Source organism: Schistocerca piceifrons, chromosome 2 (assembly GCF_021461385.2).
Source record: "Schistocerca piceifrons isolate TAMUIC-IGC-003096 chromosome 2, iqSchPice1.1, whole genome shotgun sequence".
Taxonomy (NCBI): domain Eukaryota; kingdom Metazoa; phylum Arthropoda; class Insecta; order Orthoptera; family Acrididae; genus Schistocerca; species Schistocerca piceifrons.
In genome coordinates, this window is record NC_060139.1 from 46,386,778 (window position 1) to 46,398,166 (window position 11,389).

General features: G+C 42.7%; 1 non-coding gene across 1 annotated transcript; it reads left to right on the forward strand.

The window, feature by feature from the left end:
* Nucleotides 1–8,682: 8,682 nt before the first annotated feature.
* On the forward strand, nucleotides 8,683–8,756 carry Trnaa-ugc. The gene has a single exon. It is a non-coding gene; the product is annotated as a tRNA-Ala (tRNA).
* The last annotated feature ends 2,633 nt before the right edge of the window (nucleotides 8,757–11,389 follow it).

Here is an 11,389-nt window from a genome sequence, read left to right on the forward strand (position 1 = left end):
GCTTTCTCTAAGTCTACAAATGCTAGAAACGTAGGTTTGCCTTTCCTTAATCTTTCTTCTAAGATAAGTCGTAAGGTCAGTATTGCCTCACGTGTTCCAGTGTTTCTACGGAATCCAAACTGATCTTCCCCGAGGTTGGCTTCTACTAGTTTTTCCATTCGTCTGTAAAGAATTCGTGTTAGTATTTTGCAGCTGTGACTTATTAAGCTGATAGTTCGGTAATTTTCACATCTGTCAACACCTGCTTTCTTTGGGATTGGAATTATTATATTCTTCTTGAAGTCTGAGGGTATTTCGCCTGTTTCATACATCTTGCTCACCAGATGGTAGAGTTTCGTCAGGACTGGCTCTCCCACGACCGTCAGTAGTTCCAATGGAATATTGTCTACTCCGGGGGCCTTGTTTCGACTCAGGTCTTTCAGTGCTCTGTCAAACTCTTCACGCAGTATCGTATCTCCCATTTCATCTTCATCTACATCCTCTTCCATTTCCATAATATTGTCCTCAAGTACATCGCCCTTGTATAGACCCTCTATATACTCCTTCCACCTTTCTGCTTTCCATTCTTTGCTTAGAACTGGGTTTCCATCTGAGCTCTTGATATTCATACAAGGCGTTCTCTTATCTCCAAAGGTCTCTTTAATTTTCCTGTAGGCGGTATCTATCTTACCCCTAGTGAGATAGGCCTCTACATCCTTACATTTGTCCTCTAGCCATCCCTGCTTAGCCATTTTGCACTTCCTGTCGATATCATTTTTGAGACGTTTGTATTCCTTTTTGCCTGTTTCACTTACTGCATTTTTATATTTTCTCCTTTCATCAATTAAATTCAATATTTCTTCTGTTACCCAAGGATTTCTACTAGCCCTCATCTTTTTACCTACTTGATCCTCTGCTGCCTTCACTACTTCATCCCTCAAAGCTACCCATTCTTCTTCTACTGTATTTATTTCCCCCATTCCTGTCAATTGCTCCCTTATGCTCTCCCTGAATCTCTGTACAACCTCTGGTTCTTTTAGTTTATCCAGGTCCCATCTCCTTAAATTCCCACCTTTTTGCAGTTTCTTCAGTTTTAATCTACAGTTCATAACCAATAGATTGTGGTCAGAGTCCACATCTGCCCCTGGAAATGTCTTACAATTTAAAACCTGGTTCCTAAATCTCTGTCTTACCATTATATAATCTATCTGATACCTTTTAGTATCTCCAGGGTTCTTCCATGTATACAACCTTCTTTCATGATTCTTAAACCAAGTGTTAGCTATGTTTAAGTTGTGCTCTGTGCAAAATTCTACCAGGCGGCTTCCTCTTTCATTTCTGTCCCCCAATCCATATTCACCTACTATGTTTCCTTCTCTCCCTTTTCCTACACTCGAATTCCAGTCACCCATGACTATTAAATTTTCGTCTCCCTTCACAATCTGAATAATTTCTTTTATTTCATCATACATGTCTTCAATTTCTTCGTCATCTGCAGAGCTAGTTGGCATATAAACTTGTACTACTGTAGTAGGTGTGGGCTTCGTATCTATCTTGGCCACAATAATGCGTTCACTATGATGTTTGTAGTAGCTTACCCGCACTGCTATTTTCCTATTCATTATTAAACCTACTCCTGCATTACCCCTATTTGATTTTGTGTTTATAACCCCGTAGTCACCTGACCAGAAGTCTTGTTCCTCCTGCCACCGAACTTCACTAATTCCCACTATATCTAACTTCAACCTATCCATTTCCCTTTTTAAATTTTTAACCTACCTGCCCGATTAAGGGATCTGACATTCCACGCTCCGATCCGTAGAACGCCAGTTTTCTTTCTCCTGATAACGACATCCTCTTGAGTAGTCCCCGCCCGGAGATCCGAATGAGGGACTATTTTACCTCCGGAATATTTTACCCAAGAGGACGCCAATGAGGAGGTATTGAATAGAATTGGAGAGAAGAGAAATTTGTGGCAAAACTTGACTAGCAGAAGGGATCAGTTGGTAGGGCATATTCTGAGGCATCAAGGGATCATCAATTTATTATTGGAGGGCAGCGTGGAGGGTAAAAATCGTAGAGGGAGACTAAGGGATCAGTACACTAAACAGATCCAGAAGGATGCAGGTTGCAGTAGGTACTGGAAGATGAAGAAGCTTGCACAGGATAGAGTAGCATGGGGAGGTACATCAAACCAGTCTCTGGACTGAAGACCACAAGAACAACAACTCCTTTCACCAATTAAATTCATTTTCTCTTGTACTGTCGAGGAATTTATACAAGGCCCTGTCTTTTTATCTATTGGAGTCTCTGGTGCCTTCAGTATTCCTGGTCTCAAACGTACCCATTCGTCTTCCACAGTGTTCCTTTTCCCAGTTTGTGCCAGTCGTTGTCTAAAGCTCCGCTTGAAACGGTCAACAACTTCTGGCTCTTTCAACTATCGAGGTCCCATCTCCTTAATTTCCTTCATTCCCTAATACCTTAATTTCTCTCAGTATGTTACAGATTCATATCGTTTCAAAATATCTGCAACATTAATGTCTCTGAAATCCGAGTGAATGGATAAATTCTTGAAGAACGAATTTGCCCCACACCTCTAAAATGATAACTAGCACTTATCACCATCTGCATTCATCGAATAGGTTTGACGAACTTGTTCCGGCTTCAGTTTCTTAGCTTGATCGTTTCCTGGGCTGACCTACGTCCATTACCTCTTTGGGTATGTAGGGTGACCCAGAATTGCATTGACAAACTTTCACGTTGTTCAGGGACTCCTTCTGAGTAATTTGGTGAAAAGGAACAACGTCGCTGACGACTCGTTACGGAGTATTAAGGTAATGATGTAAGTATAGGCGTCCATAGCCTATGCCACAGTCAATGAAATTTCCTTGGGTCTGTGACCACATTGTCAGTGTGTAAAGCTTCCGAGGTCTCGACCATTGTTCAAATGGTTCAAATGGCTCTGAGCACTATGGGACTTAACATCTATGGTCATCAGTCGCCTAGAACTTAGAACTACTTAAACCTAACTAACCTAAGGACATCACACAACACCCAGCCATCACGAGGCAGAGAAAATCCCCGACCCCGCCGGGAATCGAACCCGGGAACCCGGGCGCATTGTTACAAGTGCTCTTCTACAGGGTGGTTTTTTAGCAGAAAAATAAAAAAGAAAACTCCCCGATTACGGCTATTTCCAGTAGTGGTTCACCGTGAGAAGTTTTAGACATTGACAACGCTGTCAAAGACGCAGAATAATTTTATTTAATGTAGTTGTTAAATGACTCATCGGTTGTCACTCATGGAGAGTGAAATAGGACGTCAGGATGGCAGTAGATTTGTTTAATTAACGTCTTTATTCCGACCCTTGGACGTAGAACATTAAGAACAGCTTGGTGGAGGGAGGCGTCCAGCTGTCTCTCATGAAAATCAATAGACGCCTGACATTGCTGACAGCGCAAAGAGTGGGGCCGAGGATGGCAGCATTCGAATGCCTCTGTCATCAGCTTCTATGGCCTCGACCATGATGACACTGCGGTAACAGGGCATTGGGGACCTGTGACTTCCGTCCAGCGAGCAGGCGGCTCCCTACTCCGGTGGCGGTTCTCTCGTGACTCGGGACAGACTGTCATGTCCTGTGGTCGAACAGCAGACCCTTGGCTGCATTCCAGGATGTCGTCCGGGGTGTCACAGACTCTGGCTGTAGGCTGTGATACTGAGACGAGAATATTTAGCACACGGATGGCTGAGTATGTTTGTTTGTTTAAGACTTAAGGCACACACTCTAAACTCTTCTGAGGAGGCAAGTGAGAAAAGGTTTCTGTCCTTCCGTTAGCGTATCAGCTGTTGCTCTACCACGCCCAGTTGGCTCTGCTTCGCAACGCCTGTCGGCTGTGTTTTGCTTCACAACATGTAACAATCTTGCCTGCATTCGTCTGGGTCAGGCATATTTGGTGACTGAATACGGTCGATACGCTCCACAGAGCAGAGGGAAGAATAGTGTAGATAGCAGCATCTAATGAGTCTTCGGACGTACAGCAGAGACAGTTGTAGCCAGCGACCGCATAACACGGCATCTCCATGCGTTAACCCTCATACAACTTTGATTAGAAGAAACCCAGGACACTAGAAGCGAACCAGAAATAGAATGAGCCGCATATTTATTGAGAATGTAGCAAGACTTACTATTTTGAGCCAATGCACAGATTAATGACTTTCGTCTCGTATGTAGCAAACGTAATTATTTAGAAGAATTCTCGCAGTCGAAATGGATAACTGCTGTTACATGTACTAAAGAAGTTTATCCGGACAATTCTCAGGCTAAACACTGATGTGCACGTAGTTGCCTTCAGTACAAGAACAGCTCAGCTCTGTTGTGCCGCTACTCCATTGCATACACTGAACCCACAAACGAGGTGCATATCGGCCAATTCTGCAGCATAAAACGTGTCCATACAGCTCTGTATCACTATTAACGTGCAATAAGTACTGGTGGAAAAACAAACTCAATATAGAACTGAGTATTACGTACATTACTTTCATTTCTGTTTATACAGTGTATCCCTCTTTAAAAACGTCTAGGACTTGTAAGGGGGAGCGAGCAAATAATATTTTGAATGTCTTCAGATGTTTAACACATTCACTTCTGCTTGAGGAATTGAATCACGCTTGAAGCAGCACAGTTATTTGCCCACAATTCGAAAGTATACATAACGAAACATCCACTAATCGCTTACCAATATTTTTTTCGTATTAATACTTAAACATTATGTGTGTACATTATTCCAAAACAAACAAGAACCCAGCTTACGGTATGTACAGAAGAGTACTGATGCATTACAACAGCAGCTCGATGTGGTGACCACTAACGTTGTTTTGTACATTGTACCTACAAAGCATGTCCTGGGACACATTCTCCATCCCTCCTGGTTTCTTTTCAGTTTCTAGTGCAGCGGCCAGAACCTGTGCTCGCAGGTCTCCCACTGCCTCTACAGGAGTCCCGTAAATTAAACTTTGCATACGCTCCCACAAGAAGTAGTCCATAGGAGTTAAACCCGGCGATCGCGGCGGCCACGCGGTTGGACCACCTAGGCCTATCCAACTTTCATAATATCGGCTGTTGAGTTGTCTCCGGGATGGACACGCATTGAACAGGTCTCGCAGCGACATCAGGTGACCGTCTGACGTTCTACACGCCATCCTGTCCACCATAGTCCGCAGCTTGTAGTCCAGTGGCTAGCGCTGCTACCTCTGGGTCCCGGATTCGATTCCCGGCCGGGTTGACGATTTTCTCTGCCCAGGGACCGGGTGTTTGTGTTGTCGTATCATTCCATCAGCATCCATTAGTTAACGATGAAGGGGCAAAGACCCACAATGATCAACAAACGGGATTGTTCTGTGCATCAAGTCGCACATCGTGTTAAATTTGCAGGAATGGAGCACGTGGTGAAATTGGTGATATGGAATAGCAAACTTTCTGAAGCAGTGCATATTATATCAGTGTCAGATGCAACAGTTTTCGATGGAACTGAACGAAGAGTGTAGAGTGTATGTACTACTGTAAATTAGGTTGGTTAAGTCATGGGGCATATCTGGAGCTATTTCTGCATTTAAAATCCATTGTTGTTGAATTTATGAAGGAAAAGGAGGAGTAGGAACGAAAGTTATAACATCTGGAGTGCCTTTAATACCTCACGTTTTAAATGGACTGAAATGCATGCTGCCCATACTACAACACTGCAAGATGAGATACAACTTATTTCTGATTTGATGGGGATGCATTTAAAAAGAAATTCGCATTGTGGAGGGACAAATTCTAACAAAAAACGCCGGCCGTTTCCCTAAGCCTAAGCGTTAAAGAAAACACGAGGTCATATAAAGTCATTACGGCCTTGAAAGAATTGCAGGGATATTTTTCCAAACCTTCTGAATACAATGCCAACCTTACACACATCTGTTCTCGAGACCACATGTCGTTTCAATTGATAGCATCCCTGTGCATGTGCAGGTGGAACTGATTGATCTGCATTTTAATTTTCAATTAAAACACATATTCTTTTGCGTTAAAACTGACCAGGAGGTCTAAATTTTTTTTTTTTTTTCAGAAGAGATTAGTCCTCTTCATAATCAGGTCGCAAAAGTGATAAAATACTTCGGTTAACCTGTGTGTAAAGCTTCTTTCGATATGAAATTAAATAAGTAACAATTACATGGTAACCTGAGTGAGAAGATATGTGAACTCATCTACTCCTGTCCGTATGCCGACATTTCGTAACAGATAAAAATTACACTATGTCTTCAGAGCTCCTAAAATAATTCACTAATATCGAAAATTTGTTTTGTTTGTGATCTGTGTTGTTGCAAAATATGAAATACGAAACGGTGTAGTATGCAGTGCGTATGCAGTGGTACACACTACCATTTAGATGCGGTGTGTACGCAGTTGCCTCCTCTTCCCCATTTCTCACACTCAGACAGCACGGAATGGTGTTGGGTGCGGGGGAGTGCGCAGCCAGGTGAGAGAGCTATGGCATGCGAGGCAGAGCCCTTCCCCGCATGCCGAATTCTTGGCTATCCCTGCTTTAACTGATCTGAGGAATTTCGGATCCGATTTCTCTATTGGATTTAAGTCTTCCTTCATATCTACCCAAGCATCATCTCCATAAAGTTGCAACGAAACCACCAGTGTTGTACAGGATTTCTGTTGCATAAGCTTATTCTTCCTTCTTTTAACTTTATTTTCATTGTCCCACAGACACCCTGGAATTTTGGTGTTTTATTCTTTATATTTTTATCATAATCAAACGAAATGTCGCAGTTCACATCGTTAAGATGACCTAGCTGCTCGATTATTTCGTTTTGTATCACTCTTTTCGATTGCACCTTTAGTTTTCCTCGAATCTCATTGACGTTGTCTCTTCTGTAGATATTTCGAAATGATGTAAAATTTTGATCAGTTTGATTTAATGTGAGATAATTTCCTCGTAATTCTCCTTTTGAAGTGGCTGTTAACAGTCAAGTCACCAGTAAACAATTACTTTTTATGTAACTGGCCTTATCGTGCTTTTTTTTCCTTTGTTGTGCTTTGTTTCCTCGTACCACTTTTTAATCATGTCATTTTAGAAAATTACCATTACGCTTCAATTGTGAAAGGCGTTTTCAGTGAAGCTATAAAACATTTCAGATTAAGAAATAGTCTTTAAAAGTTGCATTCTCACAGAGATGCTATGCCAGCATCACTTTAAGATTAAAATCCATATTTTAGTTTGAAAAACAGTAAGTTTTGTATAAATTTCATTGTAATTATAAAAAAGTGGACTTACGAAAATTTAATTTAATTTGGTATAACTTTATTGTTCCAACGGCCTTGCCGCAGTGGTAACACGATTCCCATCAGATCATCCAAATTAAGCGCTGTCGGGCTAGGCTAGCATTTGGATGGGTGACCATTCGGTCGGCCGAGCGCTGCTTAGCAAGCAGGGTGCATTCAACCCTCGTGAGGCAAACTGAGGACCTACTTGGTTGAGAAATAGCGGCTCGGTCTCGGTCACATACTTCTGTAAGTCCGCTTCCGGTGAAGTCTGTGTCTGAGGATGACACGGCGGCCGGTCAGTACCGTTGGGAATTCATGGCCTGTTCCAGCTGATTTCAGTTCAGTATAACTTTATTGTGTACAATAACTTCCCCATTTTTCCAGCTTTGATTATGGATATCCTTCATACATAGCAAGGTTCATAGAGTCGTAAAAGGTAAACTATCATTGTGTTGAATCTTGAAAGACTACGGATACGGGTGTGGAAGGAGGGGAGAGGGTGGGGAGAGTAAGGTGGGGATGATTGAGTATCAAGTCAGCACGGGGGCACGTAGTTGAAAAAGATTGATCACCACTGACATAGGCATTTTCCTCAGAAATAATGTCAGTAGCATTAAGCTAATAGACTGGATGTAACAAATACAAAAAAAAAAAAGATAATTAATTGAAACCCTCAGCAGCCGACACGTGTTGTTGATATACCTCGATGGGGACAGCTGAAAATGTGTGCCCCAAACGGAACTCGAACCCGGGATCTCCTGCTTACATGACAGACGCTCTATCCATCTGACCCACCGAGGACACAGATGAATAGCGCAATTGCAGGAACTTATCCCTTGCACTTTACCTGTGAGACCCATATTCCCAACTGTCCACAATCTACATACGTAACGTTCTTAGTAGATATTTGCCCATCCGCTCATTACTGCCCCAACTAAGGGGACAATACCCGTAAGAGTTCGGGCAACCTATGCGCATTCGCACAGACGAAGGTCAATGGCCATGTAGCCTTTAATAATATATGAAGTTAGAAACTGTTCTCGAAAGAACAGTTGCCATTGATGACCGTGCAGCTTCTCTAGAACAAATGATAATTAATTAAAACCCTCAGCTGCAGACAAATATTGCTGATATACCTCGATCGGGAGAGATGAAACTGTATGCCCCGACCGGGACCTGAACCCTGGATCTCTTGCTTATCTGGCAGACGCTCTATCCATCTGAACCGCCGAGGACACAGATGAATAGCGGGACTGCAGGGCCTTATCCTTTCCACGCTTCCCGTGAGATGTAAATATCTATTAAGAACATTATGTATGTAGATTGTGGACAGTGGGGAATGTGGGTCTCACGAGAAGCGTAGAAGGGAAAGTCCCCGCTATTTATCTGTGTCCTCGGTGGCTCAGATGGATAGAGCGTCTGCCATGCAAGCAGGAGATCCAGGGTTCGATTCCCGGTCGGGGCACACATTTTCAGCTGTTCCGATCGACGTATATCAACAACGCCTGTCGGCAGCTGGGGGTTTCAATTAATTATCATTTGTTCTAGAGAAGCTGCACGGTCATGAATTTTTGTGTACATAGTTCCGCGTAGTCAGCGCGTACACAACTTTCCCACTAGAGCGCACCCCACTAAGCACAACAGCGCAGGCGTAGCGCTTGTCCATCTCCGCACTACGAGATGGCGCTGCCTTAGTGACGGACCAAATTCTGCTTCCGCCGATCCGCGTATTAATATATAACGCAGCCAATAGATTGCTGCTAACATAGAACCGTTTATCCTTGCGGATCACACTCGCGCAGTGATACATTAACGTGCGAGGTATTATAACGAGTGTACAGACCTCTAGTTAGTCAGTCTGCAATTGTCTGCACCACTCTGTACCAGTCTACATTAGTCTGTACCAGTCTATAGTCAAGTTTCAGTCTGCGCCTAATAAGATTACCATATTCCTGTACATAGCCATGAAGATAAATGAATAGACACTTTGTCAAGTATCAGAGATACGTGAGAATAAGATTAACGTACCAAGACCAAAGGAACTTCAGATTGTCAATTGTAAATAGCATCCAGAATCAAGTTACGTAATGTCTATGCTTTTTATTATTTTAGTAAATGTGTGTGAAAATTAATCAAGTTCTGTTTTAAGTTGGTCACCGTCAATCTGCTACTCTAAGCGTGCAAGTGGAATTTCTATCGTTTGACCTAACGGCGGAAGATAAACACGCCACGATAAGACCACGAGACATAGTGCTGACACTCGCCTACTTCATTAGAGCGACAAGTCAAATAATCTGATGGTGTGTGTACCGAAGGTCTTACAGTACGCACACCACATCGATGGTAACTGTTCTTTCGAGAACAGTTGCCATCTTCATAAATACCAAACAACTAGTTTTACGAGATAATCTGAAACGAACGTTAGAGTTAAGCATAACCCTTATGATATTCGACAAAAGTAGTACGTGGTTTCCTTAAAAAGCTTTAAATTGCGGTGTTCGGTAAATCTAGGTAATCAGTAGACTAACGAATGGAAGGATGACTTCAGTAAAGACATCTCCTGGTGCTGCCATTCCTATTTCAGCACAATGCATAACTCTTAAGGAAACAGCGCATTACAATGTGGATCCGTACCGCAGCCAGGGGAGGAAGAAGGGGCACGTTTGGCGCCAGCTGGGACCATAAGGGCGAGTGCAGCAGCTGACCAGCAAAACCCATCGGCGAACAGCAGCCCGCATCGATCGCAAAGTGGCCTGGGATATCGCATCCTGCCGAGAGATCGAGCCGCCTCCAGAGCCGCCCTCTGCGGGCCGGAGTCAGCGCCTCGCTACGCGTACAGCGCCCTCTAACACGACGTGGCGGTTGACCTGATTTCAGGCTGTGTAAATTACCGTGCAATCGGGTGGTCGCTTTTAGTTACGCTGGATGTCTCGAAGTGTTTTAGTTTACACGAACAGTTACCAGTGCTAATTTATTGATGATGTGACATCTGTGGATAAAATTAAGGAACACTTCAAGGATTTATGAAATGGCAAGTACAGATTACTTAATGCGAACATTTTAGGTTAGGCTTTACCGTGACTGTTACTGACATTAAATGAAACAACAAGTTTGCTGTTACCAGTCACCGTTTTATTTATTTCCACGACGCGTTTCAAAGGTATAAACCTCCATCATCGGGTGGATTTACATTAGTTAGTGTGATATTTGTGTCTGTGTGTTGTGTTACGATCTTTCGGAGGAACTTGTGGCACTGCCTCCAGTGGTCACAGGTTCCTTTCGCTCTCGTAACACACATTTGTGACAGTATAAGTGTGACGTGTTACGACAGTGAAAGGAACCTGTGACCACTGGAGGCAGTGCCAAAAGTTCCTCCGAAAGATCGTAACACAACACACAGACACAAATGTCAAACTAACTAATGTAAATCCATCCGATGATGGAGGTTTATACCTTTGAAACGCGTCGTGGAAATAAATAAAACGGTCACTGGTAACAAATGGCTCTGAGCACTATGGGACTTAACATCTGTGGTCATCAGTCCCCTAGAACTTAGAACTACTTAAACCTAACTAACCTAAGGACTTCACACACATCCATGCCCGAGGCAGTCACTGGTAACAGTAAACTTGTTACTTAATACTGAATTTCTGTTATCAATAAACATTGAGAAGATGTTATAAAAATTAGTAGAAATATTGATATTGATCACGTGACATTGTGGAAGACACTATGAACACAGTGAAAAAATTCTGCAGTCGAATGGATGAGCCAGGGAGACAATATAAAATTATTTCTGCCGGCAAAATATGATTATTGCATTAATAGACAGGAACCAAATAGTAAGCTACAGCAATGGAATACTTTTTGAAAATTTGTATGTGTATCACAGTGCTGCAAGGACATGGAACAAAAGTCATGGTATATTGTAGTTAAGTAAACATGACAGTACTAGCACGACATAAGAAAACGGTTGAGGATATACGTATGACGATTACATATCATTCAGACCGCAGAATTGTAAACAATCTCTTTGAGTGGAGCATCGCGTAATGTAATGAGAGCCTCCAATCGTAGTAGAATGAAATTAAAAAGCGG